Source organism: Triticum aestivum, chromosome 7B (assembly GCF_018294505.1).
Source record: "Triticum aestivum cultivar Chinese Spring chromosome 7B, IWGSC CS RefSeq v2.1, whole genome shotgun sequence".
In the NCBI taxonomy this organism is placed as follows: Eukaryota; Viridiplantae; Streptophyta; class Magnoliopsida; order Poales; family Poaceae; genus Triticum; species Triticum aestivum.
The window spans coordinates 75,294,896-75,319,485 of record NC_057813.1 but is presented as its reverse complement, the minus strand read 5'-3'; positions in this window follow the sequence as shown (position 1 = coordinate 75,319,485).

Here is a 24,590-nt window from a genome sequence, read left to right as displayed (position 1 = left end):
GCTATTTGGATGTTGCCCGGGGTAGCCAAAATATTGGCAACCCTTTTGTCCACCGGTGCCTTTGCCACCGATGAATGAGGAATGGCTCGGGTGCTCATGCATCCTCGAGCGCACACGTTGGAGACGAGCTCGCATGAGCTGTGTTTTTTTTTGTCCCACCATGCCGCCCGAGCCGCCCGCAGACCGTCCGGCGCCCCGCAAATTACGCCATCCAACCGTAGCCGCACACATTATGGCAGCAACTCAACCAACTGAAGGAAATTCATGCAAACACGTAGACAAACTGGTATTTCATATAAACAATGATGGAAATCATATAAAATACCGGATTTTCATACAAACATGATGGATTTCATTACATTCAAATGAACTACGCGGTGCTAGTTCTGGACAACACAGGTATATAATACCTGGCCTAAATGGTCGCCCGCCGATTGATTTGTGTTCCTCATGTCCGGTAGCACGATCACCGGAATTCCGGGAGCCCCGGCGGTGTATGCTTCAGCGCAGAGGACGGCTCACTTCCCCACTGTCCAACTGATATCGTTGGCTGATGCCGAAGATGATGGTGGTCGGCACCGGTCGAGTTCATCACCGGCCACTACTTCGCCATGGCCGGCACTGGCTCGAGTTCATCCTAACATTCCCCTCTTCTGTGGAGCCCATGCAGGGTCGACAAAGGTACTCGCAACAAAAGGATCCGACAAGACACCTGTTGTGTACGTCGGCTTTGCCTCCGTGGTGGCCTTCATGGGAACCAAGCGGTGGCGGCCTCCCGTGTTCTACTTCTCGATGATGGCGGCAGACGTGGAGGCACTGGCCACCAACTCGTCGCTCTCCGCGCACCCGGCTTCTGTCGCTGCTTGCATGGTGCGGCCGCCGGCATGGGAGTCTTGGCCACATAAACGGGAGACGCGGTACGAGGTGGTGGTGTGGAGGGCAGCAACGACGCCCGTGCGCCGCTCCTCGTCGAGCTGGTCTGGAGCGGCGAGTTACTGAACCACGCGCCGGCTTGGGGCGGCAACTGGCTCCATCGGGAGGGGAGGGAGGTGGATCAGCGAGCTGCATAACTCGTATCCGGTGGGCTACCCAGCCGGCTTGGATGCGGAATAACTACTCTTCGTAAGCCATTGTAAGAGTGGACAAAATGGTGAAGGAGGAGATAGGGGAGCGGCGGAGGTGTGCGATTCTTGGCCGGCGTTTGGCCTCGGTTAAATAGGGGATTAAATAGACGGCGGACGGGAGGAGCTCGGCCGGCGTTGCGTTTAATGCCGGCCCGGTCATGAACGGACGTGTGTCCAGAGTGGGTTTCTCGGCTTCCACGCGGGTGGGTTTCATGGAAGCGTTTGAATGCGGCAAGGAGGCGTGTTTAGCCGGGTGTGCAGCGAGTGGCCCTCGACTCTGAGCTAGGACACCGCGTCGTTCTTCCACTGACGTGTGGGCTCTTTGGGTACATGGCCTGTATGTTAGTGACCCAACGCAGGCAGCGCACAGCAAAGGAACCTTTAGTGGGCCAGGGCAGTCAGAAGCGGGCATTTCATAAATCGATGATTGTTCATTGAGTGTGACGTCATCTTTTTCATGTAGATAAGCCAACTATGTTGATAGCCCATTTGATACGTTGTGATTCATAAAGACCGCTGCAAACATCAATGTTCTTCTTATCACAGATAAGATTGATTAATACCCGTAACAATCCATGTCCTTAACAAAGGGTGCATGCACGTATAGGTTGAGCGTGTGTCTTCCGTCGTGTGTTGTGTGCATGCAGGCGTGCAAGTGTTGCGTGCGTGCAAGGGTACATTTCAGTGTTGCATGCATGGGTGCGTACGTGCGTGTGTTCATGAGTGCATGTCTACGTGTTAGTGTTGCACGCCTGCATGTGTGCGCGTCTTGCATGCATGCATGTGTACGTGCGAGGTGAGGCTACACGTCAGTCGACTGACTTTTTCATCTCTGGTCATTAGATTTTCCAGCCGTTGGATACAAAATCAAGGGCCTCTAGTTTATCATCAAACTCCACCCCCCTAAGCCGCCAGCCACCACCGGCCAAACCGCCGGCCCCCGCTGCCCGCGGTCGGCCTGCGCTGCCACGCCCTCCCCGAAACCACTCCCCACCGCCGGTCCGCTGCCGCACCGGCCATCCCTCTAGGCCCCCCCGCGCTGAGCTTTTTCTCCGGCGATCCCCACCGCACCGCCCAATCAACTCGCCCCCCACTGCCGGCGACTGCCAACCAGAGGTCTCACAACTTCGAATACCCACCGACTACTAATTTATTACCATTTCTGTCCTTCATATATGCGCTGACAGGTGGGCCCTATGGTAATGTGCGCTGCTGAATGTGGACCGTTTGACCAGTTAATTGATCGTGTTATCAACAGATTATGGAGCTGTATGGTGAGCCAGTGACCGTATGATCACCCTAAAATCTACTCCTATTTTATTAACACAGTACAGACTCAAACTACCATTTCTTTCTTTCATATACGGGCTGACAGGTGGGCCCCACGGTTACGCGCTCCGATGGTGCAACACTAGTTGTGCCGCGTGGAACATTTGACTGGCCAATTGATTATGTCATCAACAAAATACGGAGTTGTACGGGTGGGCCAGTGACCGTATAATCATGACATGTATTTGTTTAACATGGTACAGAAGCAAGGGCTCATATATACGCGCAAGCACTCACCGATATAAGCGCACACACGCGGACCCTACCCCTATGAGCACCTTCGAGAGAGCGGGCCAGCATATGATCTTGAGATTTTACGAAGTCACCATAGGTGCCTCGTAGTCGAGTGGAACGTCTCCTCCCACTGAACGCACATCACCGGAAAATACTGAAATTAACACAAGATAAATGCGAGCACCGGGACTTTAACCTTGGTGGGCTCAGGAAACCACTGTCCTCCTGACCATCCAACCACATGTTGGTTAGCACGACAAAATGTATGTGGTGACCATGATGAGCTTATTCTGAAGTCCAGTGACCATATCGTGCTTTCGCTTCAAATACAATGAACATAAGTGTCGTCAACAAAATACAGAGCATGCATCAAATGCAAAGTCCGTCAGTGTCATCAACAAAATATGGAGACGTATCGTGAGCTAGATACCGTTGTACTATTGTATATGCTTATTTTCTTAGTGGCCAATTGTGTGTGTGGTGTGGTGGGCACATCATTTCTAGTTGTGGTGGGTCAACATGAATACACATGGGTCGGTTCCATCCTGCGCCACATATAGGTTGGGCCGAGACGTGTTATACAAAGACCCATGTGGAGGACTTGGCGTACAACATGAAGCTACCAGAGTCACGGAGGACTCTATCCCCACTGGTGATAAGCTGACTATATATGATTTGTAACCCTAGGCCCCCAGTATGTTATAGAAGCTTGGGGGCTAGTTCGTCGATAGTATACACACACGCACAATGCCTGGTATTCACGTGTACTTTGTACACACCCCTATCACTAATATACAATACCAGGAGTAGGCACTTTCTTCAACTGCAAGGGTCCGAACTAGGGTAAAACTTTGCCTCATATTACCATCCAGCCTACATAGTCAGGGATATCCTATCGAATGATATGATGAAATCATATCTGCCAACTACTAAGAGAGAGGTGTGTCTTGGGGGGCAATGTGTGCGAGAGAGGCCTAAAGATAATGTGCGTGCGGGAGACACATAGGCACATATATGTGCGTATGGAGGGCTAGTAGAGACCATGCGTGTGTATATATGCATGTGAGAGAAATAGTGTTTTCCAACTGAGATTAGTGAAAAGAGTGGTACATAGTAGTCAGAAAGAGAGAGAGAAATAGAGAGAGAGAGAAACAGAGAGAGCATGTGCGTGAGACACCCCGACACCCTGAGAGAGATTGTGAACATGTGTGAAAGAGAAATGTCGATGCATATAAAGTGTGTGCACTTATGCTTTAGATAGAGAGAGATATAACGCGTTTGTGAGAACGGGCCAAGGCATAGTGCATCTACGTGTAAAAGGCGGTTCTACGCATTAAATTAAAATATAAATGGCATTATTATTTTTGGATGAGATCATGAATTTTGCAAATTGCATATGGACGAAAATCGGTCTATCAGACACCCATACTCTATTGAATTCTAGCATGTGCATGTGTTTATTTCATATTATCGATCCATAGAGTGAGAGCGGTTTAAAATACAGGCAATGGATGCTTTTGTAATTCCTATATAAACATTAATTAGTGCACTCCATGTTGTTAGTGTGAAGCACTTTATACATTTGTCACTTGCATGGATACATTCCAAATTGCTAGCTACGAAATAGAATACATGTCGAATTCAACATAAAGGGGGTTTCAAAGATTCGAATTCATAGGAAGTGCATTCATCTATTTGAACCCAAGATAATGGCATTTGTAAATCAGATGTAAAAGGGGGCATCAATCTTTGTTGTGAGTTTGAACATGCTATATATATATTCATACGCATATCTAACTTTTTTTTTGCAACCAAGGAGATTATATCTGGAACCATGCATGAACTGAGGTAAGTTGCATATCTTTTAATATATACTCGTGTGCAATGTATATTCAAATGTACCCCCTCCATTCCAAAATAATCGTAGCTTTAGTATTTTCAAGAGTAAAGATTTGTGAAGTTTGACAAATCCTGAAAGTTCAATTCAAGAGAACCGAAAACGTTAATGCTTCTGCTCCCAAATATTGAATGAAGCGCCAAATAGGCATGTGGTCACCCGAAACCGCGTGAGACTAATGTTTGGTGGTAGGAAATTACTGTCCTGACTCTGGCCCGTGTAGTCTATCGGCCCGATGTCCAAAGGTCTAAACCAGGGTAGGTTTGTAACTTCACCAAGACGCCAGTCTCAACCGCCTCCGAGAAGCATTCATACGCCGTGGGTGCCTAAACACCCATGCGCTCGGCCGAAATCTATCCTGCCCACATTTGGGACACCTGAGATTACTGTCCTACCCCCAACCCGCAATATGTCTGAAATTTTAGATGGGGGCAAAGTTTGTAACTTTCCCCAAATTTTAAACAAGTGTCTCTCAAACCGAAACATTGTCCCCCCTTAGTTCCCTGCCTCCCTCTGTTTCCCCATTCATACTCCGTGGGCGCCAAAACGCCCTCTCCACTAGCCGCAAAACCCCAGCCTCCTCCGTCCTCCACCCCATAGCGGCCAATCCACCGCCGCCCTCCTCCATCACGCCGGAGCCGGTACCCCGACGTTGTCGTCCAACACAGCTGCAACCGCAATGCCCTCAAGGACTTAGCAGCTGAAGCCGAGGCAGAGCTGCCTCCACGATGCCGACACCGAAATGCGCCGTACCAGAACCACTCTAACCACGCAGTCCTGCGCCTCACTGCTGCCGCTCCACTGTCTCAACGTTGTTCCCGCTACCGGAGTTGTTCCCGCTACGCCGTTGTTCGCCACCTCGGATCTGGTTCCCCGCTGCCGACAGATGGGCACCGCACCACACTCAACAACTTGGCCATGGGTTCGTCCAAGGCTCCACCGTCCTCCACAACTTCTTGTTTCCAGCGAACCACAAGAAGATCTTTGGAAAAACAGAAGGTGGACACATCACTGTCAGCAGAAAGAGGTACTCCTCTTCCCTTATTCATGCAAATCTTACGTCTCTGCTCACACCGTATTCATCCCATGAAAGAAACTAGTTGAGCACTTCTTACTTCATCTTCTTCAGAAACTAGTTGAGCGCTTCTTACTGCATCTTCTTCGTGATACTAAATGCACAAGGTTTCCTCCCTTTACTATTTCACCTTTGCTAGAGGTCAGTAGCCCGCCTGGATTTCAATTCAGGGTTAGTCGAACCGCAATTAAAAGGAGCAGCACCCGCTTAGGCGCGCGGAGCGCCTAGTCCGCCTGCTCCCCAGGGAAAAGGCGCATCAGTGTCTATCATAGGGGTGTGGGGCGTAGGAGCTGCTTGCGCCCGATCTGGAGGTCGGCGGGGCTTGAATGGATGGCCGGGGGGCGGTGCCAAGCACGGCTGTGCGGTGAGGTCGAGGGGAGGGCGCAGGCAGGGGAGGAATACTGAGCCGATGGTCGCTGGCGTTTCGAGGAAGATCGTCAACACTGACTGGCTGGAGGTAGATGAAGGCGATCTGCCCGTTCTTTGTACATCGGACGGTGCAGAAAAAATGGACTGACCTATTTGTTTTCAGTCGACTATTATTTTCATAGAATCATGTAGTAATTTAGTGTGCCATGCATGTTGTAGAGCTATCACATGTCTCCCGTCATTTATTTCTCACTGACCTGCTATCTGCTACCTTTACACTGTACTAATTGTGCACACACTTCACCATACTCACACTATTGTTTTTTTATGCATGGGTATTTCAGACTCTGACGTAGTGTTGATGAATGCAGAAAAGAAAAGACAGAAGTCGCTCCAGTGTAATTCGAAGATAAGCACTAAGCGTTTCAGCGCTCTAAAGGGTGCAGTGTCAGCAGTTGGAGACAGTAAATGTAGCTCTGCAGTTGATGATCTAAATTGCCACACACAAGCATCCCAGGTGCTTGCTTTAACTTTGCGCTATCAAATGTGGTTGCATGTTGCATATGGTGTCTAGCTTGTATTGCTTCCAATTTGGTTAAATTGCATCTGCTTACTTTACACATTATACCTTTGATAATGACATGCCTTCCTGTTTTTGATACATACTACATATGTCTATTAACCATGTTCGTACATCAAACTAATGCTCTTTTGTATCCCTCTTCAATCACTTATGATGATACAGTCACCCCAGTGGATTACTGTGAGACGCCCTACTCATTTAAAGAGTGCAGTGTCATCCTCTCACATGATTCTCAAGAAACAGCAAGGCTAAATGAAGATAGTCAACGTAGCTCTCTAGTTGATCACCGCAATTCCCCCACACCACCATCACAGGTGCTTGCTCTTACTTGGCAGTGTGATATGTGGTTGCATGTTGCATATGGTGTCTACCTTGTAATGCTTCTAATTAGGGTAAATTGCATCTGCTTAGTTAACACATTAAACCTGTGAATATGACATGCCTTCCTATTTTTGGTACATACTACGTCTTTCTATTAACCATGTTCTTACATCAAACTACTTTTCTTGTGTATCCCTCATCAATCACTTCTGACGATATACCTTCAAGTTGACAGTGTAATATTGGTTACATCTTGCATATCATTTCAAACATGTATTGCCTCTAATTTGTTGAAGTGCCACTTATAATGAAACACATCTAACTTGGTAGAGTGATTTTGGTTGGATCTTTCATATGGTGTGTAGATTGCATTGCTTCCAATTTGTTGAAATGCCTTATGCTTAGCGTTTTTCATACATATTCCATCCTCCTACAATGTGGTTGCCATACATAAAAGTTATGTTCGTCAGTATCATGCATCTACGAATTTGGAAGTGCGAATTTCATTCCTTTTTCTTGTGTGTTTACTTGACAAGGCAAAATCTGAAAGGACGAAGGCACGGAATGATGGTCGTCCTCTGGAGCAACCGAAACAGATGATCTCTGCGGATTCTCCTACTACTCGTACTGTAGTGCTAGTTCCAAATCTCATCTACCCTACTCCACAACCCAAGGTGCTTGCTCTAACATGGTAGTGTGATATCTGGTTGCATGTTGCATATGGTGCCTAGCTTGTATTGCTCCTAATTTGTTAAATTGTATCTCCTTAGCTTACACATTATACATGTGAATATGACACGCCTTCCTATTTTTGGTACATACTACATCTGCCTATCACACCATGTTCTTACATCAAACTACTGTTCTTGTGTATCCTGCATCTATCGCTTATGATGAGACAGTCACGCGCGTGGGTTAATATGAGATGCACTACTCTTATAAAGAATGCAATTTCATCCTCTCCACATGATTCTCTAGAAACATCAAGCTTAAATGAAGATATTGAACGTAGCTTTGTACTTGAATACCGCACTTCCCCTACACCACCATCACAGGTGCTTGCTCTAACTTTGCAGTGTGATATGTGGTTGCATGTTGCATACGGTGTCTAGCTTGTAATGCTTCTAATTAGGGTAAATTGCATCTGCTTAGTTTACACACTATACCTGTGAATATGACATGCCTTCCTATTTTTGGTACACACAACATCTATGTGTTAACCTTGTTCTTACATGAAACTACCTCTCTTCTGTATCCTGCATCAATCACTTACAATGAGTCACCTTTATTTGTTGCATATTTCATATTATTTCTAGCATGTTGCCATGTATTGCTTCTAATTTGGTCAAATACATTTGTTAGGGCACCCTTTTAATTTGACAGAGTGATATTGGTTTCATCTTTCATATGGTTTCTAGCTTGCATTGATTCTAACAAGTTCAAGCACCTTGTGCTTAGTTTACACTTTATACATCATACGTGTCAATACGTCACGCCGTCCTGATTTTCATACACATTCCATCCTCCTATCATGCGGCTGCCTTACATGAAAGTAGTGTTCGTCAGTATCATGCATCAATGAGTTCTGAAGAGCAAATTTTATTCCTTTTTCTTGTGGGTTTGACTTGACAAGGAAAAATCAAGAAAGAGGAAGGAAAAGAGTAAGGAAGGCGATGATGGTGGTCCTCTGCAGCAACGTAAACGGAGCATCTCTGTACTGATTCTCCTTGTATTGATAGTGCATTACAAGGTCCAAGTCTCCGCTCCCCTACTCCACCATCCAAGGTGCTTGCTATAACTTGGCAGTGTGATGTCTGGTTGCATGTTGCATATGGTGTCTAGCTTGTATTGCTCCTAATTAGTGTAAACTGCATCTGCTTAGCTTACACATGATACGTGTGAATATGACACACTTTCCTGTTTTCGGTACATACTATATCTGTCTATCACACCATGTTCTTAATGAAACTACTCTTCTTGTGTATCCTGCATCAGTCACTTATGATGGGACACCTTTAAGTTGGCAGTGTGCTATTGGTTTGCATCTTGAATATGATTTCTAGCATGTATTGCTTCTAGTTTGATGAACGCCACCTATGGTGAGACAGTTTTAACTTGGCAGAGTGATATTGATTGCACCTTCCATATGGTGTCTACTTTGTAGTGCTTCTAATTTGTTGAAGTGCCTTCTACTAAGTTACCACATCATAGGTGTGAATATGTCAAGCCGTCCATTTTTTCGTACATATTCCATCCTCGTATCATGACTTTGCCTTTCATCAGAGTAGTGTTCGTCAGTATCATGCATGAATGAGTTCTAAAGAGCGAATTATATTCCTTTTTCTTGTCGGTATGACCTCACAATGCAAAATCAATAAAGCTGAAGGAAATTGGCAAGGCATTGGATGATGGTGGTCCTTCCGAGCAACTGAAATGGAGGTTCTCTACAGATTCTACTCCGCCATCCTCCCAACAAGATTCGCAAGACAACGCAAGGCTAGACAGTCAACATAGTTGTGTAGATGATGAGCACATCTCCCCTACTCCACCATCACAGGTGCTTGCTCTAACTTGGCACTATTATATGTGGTTGCATGCTGCGTATGATTTCTAGCTTGTATTGCTTCTAACTTTGTTGAATTGCATCTGCTTACTTTACACATAGTGCCTGTGAATATGACATGTGTTCATGTTTCTACATCAGACTACTGTTCTTGCATATCCCGCATCAGTCACTTATGATAAGGCACCTTTAAGTCGCCACTGTGATATTGGTTGTGTCTTGCATATGATTTCTAGCATGTACTACTTCTAATTTGTTGAAATGACATACAGTTTGAACTTGGCAGAGTGATATTGGTTGCATCTTTCATATGGTGTCTAGCTTGAAGTGCTTCTAATTTTTTGAAATGCCTTCTGCTTAGTTACCACATCATAGGTGTGAATATGTCACGCCATCCTGTTTTGCATACATATTCCATCCTTACATCATGTGTTTGCCTTTCATCTGAGTAGTGTTCATCAGTATCATGCATGAATGAGTTCTGAAGAGCGAATTTTATTCCTTTTTTTATCGGTTTGACTTAACAATGCAAAATCATTACAGCTGAAGGAAATTAGTCCCGCAGTGGATGATGGTGGTCCTTCGGAGCAACTCAAACAGGGGGTCTCTACAGATTCTACTCCGCCATCCTCCCAACAAGATTCGCAAGACAACACAAGGATGGACAGTCAATGTAGCCGTGTAGATGATGAGCACATCTCCCCTACTCCACCGTCACAGGTGCTTGCTCTAACTTGGCACTATTATATGTGGTTGCATGTTGCGTATGATGTCTAGCTTGTATTGCTTCTAACTTGAATTGCATCTGCTTACTTTACACATAATGCCTGTGAATATGACACGTGTTCCTATTTCTAGAACATACGTGTACATGATGAGCACGTCTCCCCTACTCCACCATCACAGGTGCTTGCTCTTACTTGGAACTGTTATATGTGGTTGCGTTTTTCATATGATGTAGTTTGTATATTTTCTGATTATGTTGAATTGCATCTGCGTAGCTTACAACTTATACATGCAACGATCACTTACCCATAAGACACATTTAACTTGGGACTGTGATGTAGATTGCATCTTGCATTGCCTTCTAGCTTGTACTGCTTTTAATTTCTTGAAATGGCACTTACGATGAGACACTTTTTACCTGATAGAGTGATATTGGTTGCATGTTCATATGGTGCCTAGCTTTCATTTCTTCTAATTTTGTTGAAATGCCTTCCGCTTACTGTTTTTTCATACATATTCCATCCTCCTATCGTACGTGTGAATATGAAACGTTGTCTTTTTTTGTATATATTCCATCCTCTTGCCTTACATCAAAGTAGTGTCCGTCTGTATCATGCATCAACCAGTTATGCAGAGCTAATTTTATTCATCTTCTTGTGGTTTTGACTTCATAAGGTAATATCAGAAAATAGGAAGGAAAAGAGTAAGTTAGGGGATGTTGGTGGTCCTCCGCACCGACGCAAACAGAGACTCTCTAGATTTGCCACTGCTACTGCTAATGAAGTTGAAGTCCCAAGTCTACATGATGAGTTCATCTCCCGTACTCCACCATCGCAGGTGCTTGCTCTAAGTTGACAGTGTGATAATTGGTTTCATGTTGCATATGTTGTCTAGCCTGTATTTCTTCTATTTTGATTAAATTGCACCTGCTGAGTTTATATGTTATACATGTGCATATGACATGGCTTTCTGTGTCTAGAATACACTTCATCTATCTATCATACCATGTTCTTACATCAAAGTACTGTTGTTGTGTATCCCGCATCAGTCACTCATGATTGGACGCTTTAAACATGGCAGTTTGATAGTGGTTTCATCTTGCATTGATTTATATGTTGTACTGCTTCTAATTTTTCGAATTGCCACTTATGACAAGACACTTTTAACTTGGCAGAGTAATATTGGTTGCATCTTTCATATGGTGTCTAGCTTGCATTACTTCTATTTTCTTGAAAATCCTTCTGCTTAGTTTGCACATCGTAGTTGTGAATATGTCATGTGGTCCTGTTTTTCTTAAATATTCCATCCTCATACGGTTGTCTTACATCAAAGTATTGCTTGTCTGTATCATGCATCAATGAGTTCTGAAGAGCGATTTTATTCTTTTGTGTTGTGGGTATGGTCTATGGACAGGGGTGCGTGGAAACTTGCTATCCATGTGCCAGAGCCATGAGTTGGTTGCGAGATCTTATGGGTTTCACCTCTAGCCTACCCCAACTTGTTTGGGACTAAAGGCTTTGTTATTGTTGTTGTTGTTGTTGTGTTGTGGGTATGGCTTAACATGGCAAACTCAAAAAAGAGCAAGGAAAATAATATAGTAGGGAGTGTTGTTACTCGTTGGGTGAAACAGAAAAGGATCTACTGTCGAGATTCTGCTGGTACTTATAGTGCAGTAGAAGGTCCAAGTCCATCGGCTAAATCTACAAACACAGTATCACCTGCTCCACCAGCTGCAGCATCCGCTTCAACTGTACCAACATCTCAACGAGTTACTCGTTCGTTTTCTCCGGAACTGGCCAGTTCCCAAGCTACCTTCACACCTAACACTACTTCCGAAGCACTGCTGACACAACAGGACTTGGCAAGATCAGATGAACCTCATGAGCATCAACACCAAGATGGTACCTGACCGAGTCAAGTTGCAGTTGCATGCTCCTTTATATGTACTCTCACAATTTGATGTACACTAACACTTTCCGTATTCGTTGTTGAACTAGCACCATGGTGCAAGCGGAAACAAACATCAGGGATAATGCTTGACAGATTAACAAAATCTAAAGGAGGAAGAATGGAGATCCATTTTGAGGCAGGTTTAAAAAGGCCACGTGATGCTATAGAGTCAGCCAGGTTAGTATCAGAGGCAGTCGTTGCCGTTAGGTGTCATGCACGTATCCTCCCAACGTGGATCCAGTACAGGAATGAGAAAGACAATACCTAGTTTAACACCTTCCTTGACCATTTATTCGTAAGTAATGTTATTCATCGCAATTAGTAATATTGTCTTGCTCTGTCCCATACTTTCTAGCTTCCTCCTAATAAGACTCACATTCTTTTTTCAACAGAAGAGGTTCAAGTTGGATCCAAAAGATGATGCAACTAAACAAGCATGCACTCATGTTTTTCAGTCTGCTTTGTGACAGTATCGGTACCACCTTAGAAAATCTCACTTTGAAGGCAAGGCTAACAATGAAATCGCCCAAACATCTCCAGTGGAATATATTAGAGATGAATACTGGACAACCCTCGTTAAACACTAGTCTGATCCAAAGTATCAGGTAGGCTATATATATTTGATCAGACCAAATATTGAACTTGTATTTATGTATGTGAATTACAAGTGTATCTTCTTCTAGGCTAACTGTTTGAAGAACAAAACCAACCGTTCTAAAGTGAAATTCCAACAGACAACAGGATCTCGTAGCTATATTGCACACTACGAGGCTCTTGTAAATAGCTGCTACTTCCTTCTTTTTTTGTGCCATATTATCGTATCTATATTGACTTGTTCCAAATACAGAGGAAAGCCCGTGCGGACCAAAAAGAACCTGAACCGAATGCAGTGCAAATCTTTAAGGATTGCCACACCAGCAAGATGAAGGGCATGAGCACACCAGTTCAAGCCGTTGTTGTAAGTCCTTACTCCTCCTGCCTTTGAACTGATTGGTACTGTGATGTGTTCACTTAACTACTTGGTTTGTAGCCAATGTCAGTTACTCTATTCACTTTTATACACAGTTGTCTTAACGTATCATTTCACCTTACATGGCATGTTTGTTTTATATCTGTTTGCCCATGATATGAATGATGGCATACTATGTTCATCCTACTTTAAACCATGTCTCTTTATCCTTAGATGTCAATGAATGTGAGGAAATAGACAATACAGTAGGCATGCTACATGGACATATGTTCCAAAAGTGATTTTATTATGTAGTTGGCACTACAATACATGCTAATGTATTACAGTAGTTCACCAAAATAAGTTATGTATAAACGTTTAACCTACTTTGTTTGTTTTTATCTCATTAGTAATTTATCTGGTACACTAATCTACAAGTTCAAACTTTCAGGAAGCTATGGAACAAATGATTGAACAACCACAACCACCTGAAGGTGACGAGGCCACCACAGGCACAATGTCACCTCTTGTTGTAGTGCGTCAGTATCTCTCCACTAACAGTGCAAAAAGCACCTTCCTGCGTAATTTTGGGTTGGTTGTCAAGGTAACCTCGTCCAAATCGCCTACTGAACAAAATCTTCCTGCTAGACAGAGTGATATATATGTGCTCCAGACACAAGTCCAATCCCTAATGGACATCGTTTCAGAAACAAGAATAGTGGTTGACAAATGTCGTCAAGATAAGAATGGTTTTGAAACCAGACCATCAGACATTCGCTTCGTTGTTCAAGAGCAATGGCGGAAAAAAGGTGAAGATCATGCTGCTCCTTCAGATTCTACAGCCTGAAACATTAGCACTCGGGTCAAATGATATGTGCTTCTATACATCTGATGGTGCTTTTATCTGGAAGGACTGTAAACTTTATGCCAACAGGCCTTTTGTTGTATGGTTGGAATTTATTTTGTTGTGATACAACATTTATGATGCTGCATAGGCTGCAGTAATTACGACGCTATTTTTGTATAGTGTAGGTTTATCTTAGTAATGTATTCGGCCGAAAGCTTCGTAGGAGCCCAACATGCCAACATTCGTCGGGCCCATTCCAGTTGGGCTAAAAATGATTACGGGTCGAAATTGGCATGTAGCCCACTAAAAATATCTAGGCCTAAATCAGCATAGCTTTCATATTTTTCTGGCAGGCCTGTGCCCATAGTGGGCCTTTAACAGGCCTAAACATAATTTGGGCCCTCAGTAAAAATAGGCCGTTTACAGGTGTACATATCTCGAGCCCATAAAAAACATGAGCCTTTAATAGACCGAAAGTGAGATTGGGCCCTGATTGTGCCAAATAACCCACTGGTCCTAGCAGGCCGAAATGGTGGCCCATTTACGATGCGGATCTTTGACAGGCCGAAATTCGGACGGGCTGTAAATGCGCCGACCTAATACACGGGCCTTTAACAGGCCGGAACTTCGGTCGGGCTAGATTATCGTCATTTTTATATGGGCCGTTAATGGTCCCAATATGATGTTGGGCCACATATGGCCCATGGTTTTCGTCCGGCGTTAACAGGCCGAAAATGACAACAGGCCGAAAGTGGCCCAAATCTATAGTGGGCCTCTAACAGGACGAATGTCAGACATGGCTGAATATGACCCAAATCCTTCACGGTTGTTTATGGGCCGAAAGTTTTGATGGCCTGTAAATGGGCCCAAATGAAGCAGGACCTTTAACCGGATGGAAATACACAGGGCCGTAATTCGGCCCAATTACTTAGCGGACTGTTAACGGGCCAGAAGTGACCATGGGCCGCGATGATGACAAGTTTAGGACAGGTCGTTGACGGGCCGATTTGACAGAGAATGTTGGGCCTTTAGCTGGGCCGACGCATTATGGTCTGCAAAATCTTGTGGGCCTTTAGCTGGGCCGGCGGCAATGGGTAGGGTATGGGGCGGGTAGAGCAATACCATACCCATACCCGTGTAGTTAATGGGTACAAAAATCTACCCATGCCCATACCCATGGGTATGAAACTTTACTCGTACCCGTACCCGACGGGTACCCATACCCATTGGGAACCCAATGGGTAGATCAAACAGTACACAAGTTATTGATAATTTTGCATTCTTTCATAGCACATTTGATAAGAAAAAACATTTATCTCAACTCAAGAACATATATATGAGTACAAAACAATTATCTCAATTCAAACTAACAGATAACTTTAGCATGGGTACACAAGCTCATGACACATTTCACCAAATAACATCTGACAAGTAACATGTCAATACAAATGGGCAGGGTATGGGTATACCCATGGGTATAATGCTATACCCTGCCCTACCTATGACTTAATGGGTAGGGTATGGGTATTACCCATGGGTATAAAATTGTACCCATACCCTACCCATGCGGGTACGGTATCCGCGGGTACCCGTACCCAAGGGTAAAATTGTCATCCTTAGGCCGGCCCATTGTGGTCTGCTAAATCTTGTGGGCCTTTAGCTAGGCCGGCCCATTATGGTCTACAAAATCTTGTGGGCCTTTAGCTGGGCCGGCCCATTATGGTCCGCCAAATCTTGTGGGCCTTTAGCTGGGCCGGCCCATTATGGTCTACAAAAGCTTGTGGGCCTTTAGCTGGCCGACCCATTACATTCTGCTAAATCTTATGGGCCTTCAGTTGGGTCGGCCCATTTAAACTTTATGGGCCACTTTTGGGCCGTCCACGTGTCAACATATCATAGGCCCATCTCGACCGTTGGATGAGTGATACCTGTGCCAACGCGGAGCTGAACGCGTGGATCCGTCAGCCAATGAGAATTTTACACGTGGAAAATCGGCATTGGTCGTGGCTGTTAGCGGGTTATCGGATCCAAAACCGGACCCGATATGTTAATGGCGGTTAACGGCGTCCTGTTACGGTGGATGCCACGTGTTGGTCACCCTTGATGAAAGCACTTCTATGATGCGCGATTTATCGTCATGGAAGTGGAAACTTCTGTGATGATAATTTTGGTAATGTCATGGAACACTTCTACGACAGCACAGGTATGACTACCTTAATTCTGTCATAAAATAGTCATGGATGTACATGCATGATAGAAAAATGCGACCTACTGTGACAAACACGTATCATCACGGAAGTGTATTTTTTTGTGTAGGGGTGTGCCAGAATCTTCCTTTCGCTGATCTGCGTCCCGTCGTTTTGTCGCATCCATGGCAGACGCACGCCGAGCCCGCGCCGAGTGTCGGGCTGCTCTTGCCGCTCGTGTCGCCCAGACAGCTCCTGTCAGCAGGCCTCCTCGCCGTTCTCCGTCGCCTTCCACCAACGCCGCCACCGGCTCGGCGGGGAACGAGCAGCAAGCATCTTCGTTGCACCCCTCGGTGCGGCGGGAAGGCCGCACCGCCACTCCGTCACTGACCCCAGCTGGTTCATCGTCTCACGCTCGTCGTGCCCCCACGGACACGCAGGCTGCGCTGCTCCTGGCACATGAGCTCCTGCACTACTGCCCCGTCGATGACCTCTACGAAGAATGGCTCATTCGCATCACCGAGCTCGTCAGCGCCGCAGGGAGCTCTCCCGCGTTGTCCCTCTCATTGCCTCGCCCTCTGTCAGGCATGGGCGATGCGGCTCAGGGAGCGCCTCCACCACCTCTCCCCCAAGACAGCGCCCTGGCTCCAAGGTGCGCGGCTCCTGGACGTGACCCATGATAACCCACAAGTATGGGGGATCGCAACAGCTTTCGAGGGTAGAGTATTCAACCCAAATTTATTGATTCGACACAAGGGGAGCCAAAGAATATTCTTGAGTATTAGCAGTTGAGTTGTCAATTCAACCACACCTGGATAACTTAGTATCTGCAGCAAAGTATTTAGTAGCAAAAGTGGTATGATAGTAATGGTAACAGTAGCAACAATAAAGGTAAATGTTTTTGGGTTTTTGTAGTAGTTGTAACAGTAGCAACGGAAAAGTAAATAAGCGAAGAACAATATGTGAAAAGCTCATAGGCAATGGATCAGTGATGGATAATTATGCCGGATACGATTCCTCATGCAATAGTTATAACATAGGGTGATATAGAACTAGCTCCAGTTCATCAATGTACTGTAGGCATGTATTCCGTAAATAGTCATACGTGCTTATGGAAAAGAACTTGCATGACATCTTTTGTCCTACCCTCCCGTGGCAGCGGGGTCCTAGTGGAAACTAAGGGATATTAAGGCCTCCTTTTAATAGAGAACCGGACCAAAGCATTAACACATGGTGAATACATGAACTCCTCAAACTACGGTCATCACCAAGAAGTGTCCCGATTATTGTCACTTCGGGGTTGTCGGATCATAACACATAATAGGTGACTATACACTTGCAAGATAGGATCAAGAACACACATATATTGATGAAAACATAATAGGTTCAGATCTGAAATCATGGCACTCGGGCCCTAGTGACAAGCATTAAGCATAGCAAAGTCATAGCAACATCAATCTCAGAACATAGTGGATACTAGGGATCAAACCCTAACAAAACTAACTTGATTACATGGTAAATCTCATCCAACCCATCACCGTCCAGCAAGCCTACGATGGAATTACTCACGCACGGCGGTGAGCATCATGAAATTGGTGATGGAGGATGGTTGATGATGACGACGGCGACGAATCCCCCTCTTCGGAGCCCCGAACGGACTCCAGATCAGCCCTCCCAAGAGAGATTAGGGCTTGGCGGAGGCTCCGTGTCGTAAAACGCGATAAAACTTTCTCTCTGATTTTTTTTCTCCGTGAGACGGAAGATATAGAGTTGGAGTTGAGGTCGGTGGAGGTCCAGGGGGGCCACGAGATAGGGGGCGCGCCCTACAGGGGGGGCGAGCCCCCCTGTCTCATGGACAGGCCCTGGGCCCCCTAGTGTATTTCTTTTGCCAAGAAATTCTTATTAATTCCAAAAAGTGCCTCCGTGGATTTGCAGGTCATTCCGAGAATTATTCTTTTCTACACATAAAACAACATCATGGTAGTTCTGCTGAAAACAGCGTCAGTCCGGGTTAGTTTCATTCAAATCATGGAAGTTAGAGTCCAAAACAAGGGCAAAAGCGTTTGGAAAAGTAGATACGTTGGAGACGTATCAACTCCCCCAAGCTTAAACCTTTGCTTGTCCTCAAGCAATTGAGTTGATAAACTGAAAGTGATAAAGAAAAACTTTTACAAACTCTGTTTGCTCTTGTTGTTGTAAACATGAAAAGCCAGCATTCTAGTTTCAGCAAATATTATGAACTAACCATACTAACAATAACACTTGGGTCTCACAATTACTCATATCAATAGAATAATCAGCTAGCGAGCAATAATAATAAAACTTGGATGACAACACTTTCTCAAAACAATCATAACATAATATAACAAAATGGTATCTCGCTAGCCCTTTCTGAGACCGCAAAACATAAATGCAGAGCACCTTTAAAGATCAAGGACTGACTAAACATTGTAATTCATGGTAAAAGAGATCCAGTCAAGTCATACACAATATAAATCAATAATAATGAATGCAAATGACAGTGCGCTCTCCAGCGGGTGCTTTTAATAAGAAGGTGATGACTTAACATAAAAGTAAATAGATAGGCCCTTAGCAGAGGGAAGCAGTGATTTGTAGAGGTGCCAGAGCTCGATTTTAAAATAGAGATTGAATAACATTTTGAGCGGCATACTTTCGCTGTCAATGCAACACCTATGAGATGGTTGTATCTTCCATACTAAATGCATTATAGGTAGTTCCCAAACATAATGGTAAAGGTTTAAACTCCCCCAACCACCAACAAGCATCAATCCATGGCTTGCTCAAAACAACAAGTGCCTCCAACATACAACAGCCCTGGGGGAGTTTTGTTTAATTATTTTGATTTGCTTTGATCTTCTTGGATCATGGGACTGGGCATCCCGGTTACCGTCCCTTTCTCGTGAATGAGGAGCGGAGTCCACTCCTCTAGAGAATAACCCACCTAGCATGGAAGATATAGGCAGCCCTAGTTGTAACATGAGCTGCTCGAGCATACAAAACAGAATTTCATTTGAAGGTTTGGAGTTTGGTACATACAAATTTATTTGGAATGGCACGTAGATACCGCATATAAGTAGGTATAGTGGACTCATATGGAACAACTTTGGGGTTTAAGGAGTTTGGATGCACAAGCAGTATTCCTGCTTAGTACCGGTGAAGGCTAGCAAAAGACTGGGAAGCGACCAACTAAGAGAGCGACAACAGTCATAAACATGCATTAAAACTAATTCACACCAAGTACAAACATGAGTAGGATATAATCCACCATGAACATAAATATCGTGAAGGCTATGTTGATTTTGTTTCAACTACATGCGTGAACATGTGCCAAGTCGAGTCACTCAATTCATTCAAAGGAGGATACCAGATCATAATCATTCTAATAGCATGTTGGCACACAAGGTAAACCATTAGAACTCATAGCTAATCAAGCATGGCACAAGTAACTATAATCTCTAAATGTCATTGCAAATATGTTTACTTCATAATAGCTGACTCAGGAACGATGAACTCATCATATTTACAAAAACAAGAGAGGTCGAGTTCATACCAGCTTTTCTCATCCCAATAAGTCCATCATATATCGTCATTATTGCCTTTCACTCGCACGACCGAACGATGTGTATAATAATAAGAGTGTACGTGCGTTGGACTAGGCTGGAATCTGCAAGCATTCAACTCAAGGAGAAGACAAGTAATATGGGCGCTAAATTAAATAAACAATCATGCATATAAGAGCCACTAAACATTTTCAATATGGTCTTCTCGACCCCCAAAAGAAAGAAAAGAAAAGAAAACTATTTACACGGGAAAGCTCCCAACAAGTAAAAAGAAGAACTAGAAATCTTTTTGGGTTTTCATTTTAATTTCTACTACAAGCATGGAAATTAAACTAACTAGTTTTTTTGGTTTTTCTCAAGGTTTATCAAGCACACAAGAAGAAAACTAGAAAAAGGAATTTAAACTAGCATCGATAATACAATGAAAGAGTATGAGCACCGACGACTAGTGTGTGAGCATGAATGTAAAGTCGCTGAGAAATACGTACTCCCCCAAGCTTAGGCTTTTGGCCTAAGTTGGTTTAATACCAAGGACCGCCGCTACTCTCTTTGATGTAATGAGAGGTATAATCAGGATACCACTGGCTAGTCATCTCCGGATCCCACTGGACAGATGATGCACGATAAGGGTCCAGCTCAGGTTCCGGCTCAGGTTCGGGTTCTGGAGTGGCCTGAGCTCGATGATTGTTCACCGCCTCCGGTGTAACGAGAAATTTTTCTGCAAGCAAATCAAACAACAAAGGCGCAGGCAAAATAATAATCTCAAAGTGTTTCTTATTGAATATAAGTTTATACAAGAGCATCCTATATTCGTTGTCAACAATAAACTTATGTGCTACCATGCTCTTGTAATCTAGAACATGGGGAGGCAATATTGTCTCCTTTTCCTCATGGTGCCTAATGGGTATCTGAAAATGTCTAGCAAGACGTGTGGCATAGATACCTCCAAATGGGGCCTTTTGTATGATTAAGGGCTAGCCGTTTAGCAATGACGGCACCCATATTAAAACTATTGTCTCCAAGCAAAGCATGTTGAAGCATTATAATATCGGGAACACTCAAGTTTCCACTATTCCCATGACCAATCAAGCATCTACTAGCGAATATGGCAAAGTATGTAAAACAGGAAAGTGTATGCTAGAGACTTTCGCCTCGGAACCCTTCTTTGGCTCCTCTACAGCAATAATATCAACAAAGCCAGCCACATCTTCACGATGGGGTTCCTCTGATTCTCCCTCATAAGGTATCCTACATACCGCGCAAAAATGACGTAAAGACATTTCTTTGAACTCGTCATATAAATGAAATGATACTTTAGGCGGTGACTTCTTAGGATAAAATAAAAGTTTTGCACGAAAGTATTGGTGAGTAAGAGATACTGATCAATTCGGTCATTGACGAAACCGGTGAGGCCTGCAGTCTCGATTAAAGCATGAAAGTCTTCATGAATTCCGGCCTCTTTCAAGAAATCATCACATGGCCATTCACACGGTCGTACTTCCGTTAAGCGAGGCAAACTATACTTGGCCTTTTCCTTCTCTTTAGCTTGTTTTTTCCTGGGAGCTTTGGCTAGAAGAGCCCCTCAAAAGTTTCCTCAACATTTTCTAAAAATTTCTGAAATTTTAGTAACTTCAAAATAAAAGTGCATAAAACCAAACAAGATTGATAGCAACTACTCCTACAAGTGTCTAGAGCCCATATCATGCATTAGAATTACTTGGAACCTCAAAATTTTAACATGCAAGCTCAATAACATGGTCACCTAAGCAGCAAAAATTTGCAATGAATAAAGCACTAGAACAAAAACTAATTGGACCAATGGAGGAGTCACATACCAAGCAACAATCTCCCAAAGCAGTTTTGTGAATGGAGCTTTGAGCTAAGAGATCAAAAATCGCAGCAAAATGAGCTAGAACTCGTGTTTGAGCTGGATGGGGATTTTTTGGGTAGAAGATGGAGAGTGTGCGTGCTGGCATAAGTGGAGGGGAGCCACCAGAGGCCCACGAGATAGGGGGTGCGCCCTACAGGGGGGCGCCCCCTCCTCTCTCGTGGCCTGGTGCTTGCCCCTCCTGCAGTGTTTTTAGTGCCTAAAATCCTCAAATATTCCAGAAAAAATCATACTAAATTTGTAGGGCATTTGGAGCACTTTTATTTTCAGACTATTTTGTAATGCATGGATAAATCAGAAAACAGACGGATAATACTATTTTTGCTTTATTTATTCTAAAAATATAAAGTAAAAAGAGGGTACAGAAGGTTGTGCCTTCTAGTTCCATCCATCTCGTGATCATCAAAATGAACCCACTAACAAGGTGGATCAAGTCTTGTTAACAAACTCATTCCGAATAACACGGAACCGGAGAAATTTCGAATAACACTAAGTTACCTCAACGGGGATATGAAAATCCCCAACAAGAAGAATATCATACTTTTTCTTGACAGTAGTGAGAGGAAATTCAAAATCTCCAAAAATGATAGTTGGAACTTTTTCAATAGAATTGATGCTATGAACTTGAGATTGTTTCCTCGGAAAGTGTACCGTATGCTCATTGCCATTAACATGAAAAGTGACATTGCCTTTGTTGCAATCAATAACAGCCCCTGCAGTATTAAGAAAAGGTCTACCAAGGATAATAGACATACTATCATCCTCAGGAATATCAAGAATAACAAAGTTCGTTAAGATAGTGACATTTGCAACCACGACAGGCACATCCTCACAAATACCGACAGGTATAGCAGTTGATTTATCAGCCATTTGCAAAGATATTTCAGTAGGTGTCAACTTATTCAATTCAAGTCTACGATATAAAGAGAGAGGCATAACACTAACACCGGCTCCAAGATCACATAAAGCAGTTCCAACATAATTTCTTTTAATGGAGCATGGTATAGTTGGCACACCCGGATCTCCAAGTTTCTTTGGTATTCCACCCTTAAAAGTGTAATTAGCAAGCATGGTGGAAATTTCAGCTTCCGGTATCTTTCTTTTATTTGTGATGATATCCTTCATATACTTAGCATAAGGATTTACTTTAAGCATATCAGTTAAGCGCATACATAAGAAAATAGGTCTAATCATTTCAGCAAAGAGCTCAAAATCCTCATCATCCTTTGACTTGGATGGTTTAGGAGGAAAGGACATGGGTTTCTGAACCCGTGGTTCTCTTTCTTTACCGTGCTTCCTAGCAACAAAATCTCTCTTATCATAACGTTGATTTTTTGATTGTGGGTTATCAAGATGAATAGCAGGTTCAATCTCTACATCATTGTCATTACTAGGTTGAGCATCTACATGAACATCATTATTAGCATTATCATCAGGTACATGTTCATCTCCGGATTGTGTTTCAGCATCAGAGATGGAAGTATCATTGGGATTCTCAAGTGTTTCTATATTAGGTTCACTAGAAGTTTGCAAAGTCCTATCATTCTTCTTTTTCTTCTTCTTAGAAGAACTAGGAACATCTAGATTATTATTCTGAGAATCTTGTTCAATTCTTTTAGGGTGGCCTTCAGGATACAAAGGTTCCTGAGTCATTCTACCAGTTCTAGTAGCCACTCTAATGGCAAAGTCATTTTTATTATTCAATTCATCAAGCAAATCATTTTGAGCTTTGAGTACTTGCTCAGCTTGAGTAGCAACCATAAAAGCATATTTGCTAACACGGTGAAGTTCATCTTTGACTCTAGCCAGATTATCACCTACGCGTCCTATCTCGAAAGCATTATTCTTTAACTCTCTACCAGCATTAAAACTTTCTTGTCTAGCCATAAAGTCATCAAATTCATCCAAGCATGGGCTATGAAATTTAGTAGAGGGTATTTCTACTTTGTCGTATCTATAGAGAGAATTTACCTTTACTACCTGTGTCGGGTTATCAAGACAATGTGGTTCTTCGGCCGGTAAATTAAGACCATGTATTTCTTCAATAGGTGGTAAATTCTTAACTTCTTCAGCTTTAATACCTTTTTCTTTCATTGATTTCTTTGCCTCTTACATATCTTCAGGACTGAGAAATAAAACACCTCTCTTCTTCGGAGTGGGTTTAGGAATAGGCTCAGGAGTTGGCTCAATTGGTTCAGGAATTACTTCAGGAACTGGCTCGGGAAGAGTCCAATTATTTTCATTAGTCAACATATTATTCAATAATATTTCAGCTTCGTCGACTGTTCTTTCCCTGAAAACACAACCAGCACAACTATCCAAGTGGTCCTTGGAAGCATCGGTTAGTCCATTATAAAAGATATCAAGTATTTCATTTTTCTTAAGAGGATGATCAGGCAACGCATTAAGTAACCGGAGAAGCCTCCCCCAAGCTTGTGGGAGACTCTCTTCTTTGATTTGCACAAAATTATATATTTCCCGCAAGGCAGCTTGTTTCTTATGAGTAGGGAAATATTTAGCAGAGAAGTAATAAATCATATCCTGGGGACTACGCACACAACCAGGAGCAAGAGAATTATACCAAGTCTTAGCATCACCCTTTAATGAGAACGGAAATATCTTAAGGATGTATAAATAGCGAGACTTCTCATCATGAGTAAACAGGGTGGCTATATCATTCAACTTGGTAAGATGTGCCACAACAGTTTTAGATTCAAGTCCATAAAAAGGATCAGATTCAACTAAAGTAATAATATCAGGATCAACAGAGAATTCATAATCCTTATCAGTAACACAGATAGGTGAAGTAGCAAAAGCAGGATCGGGTTTCATTCTAGCATTAAGAGACTGCTGCTTCCATTTAGCTAATCATTTCTTAAGATCATTTCTATCATTGCAAGCAAGAATTACCATAGCAGCTGCTTCATGCATAACATAACCCTTAGGAACAACAGGTAATACATAATCA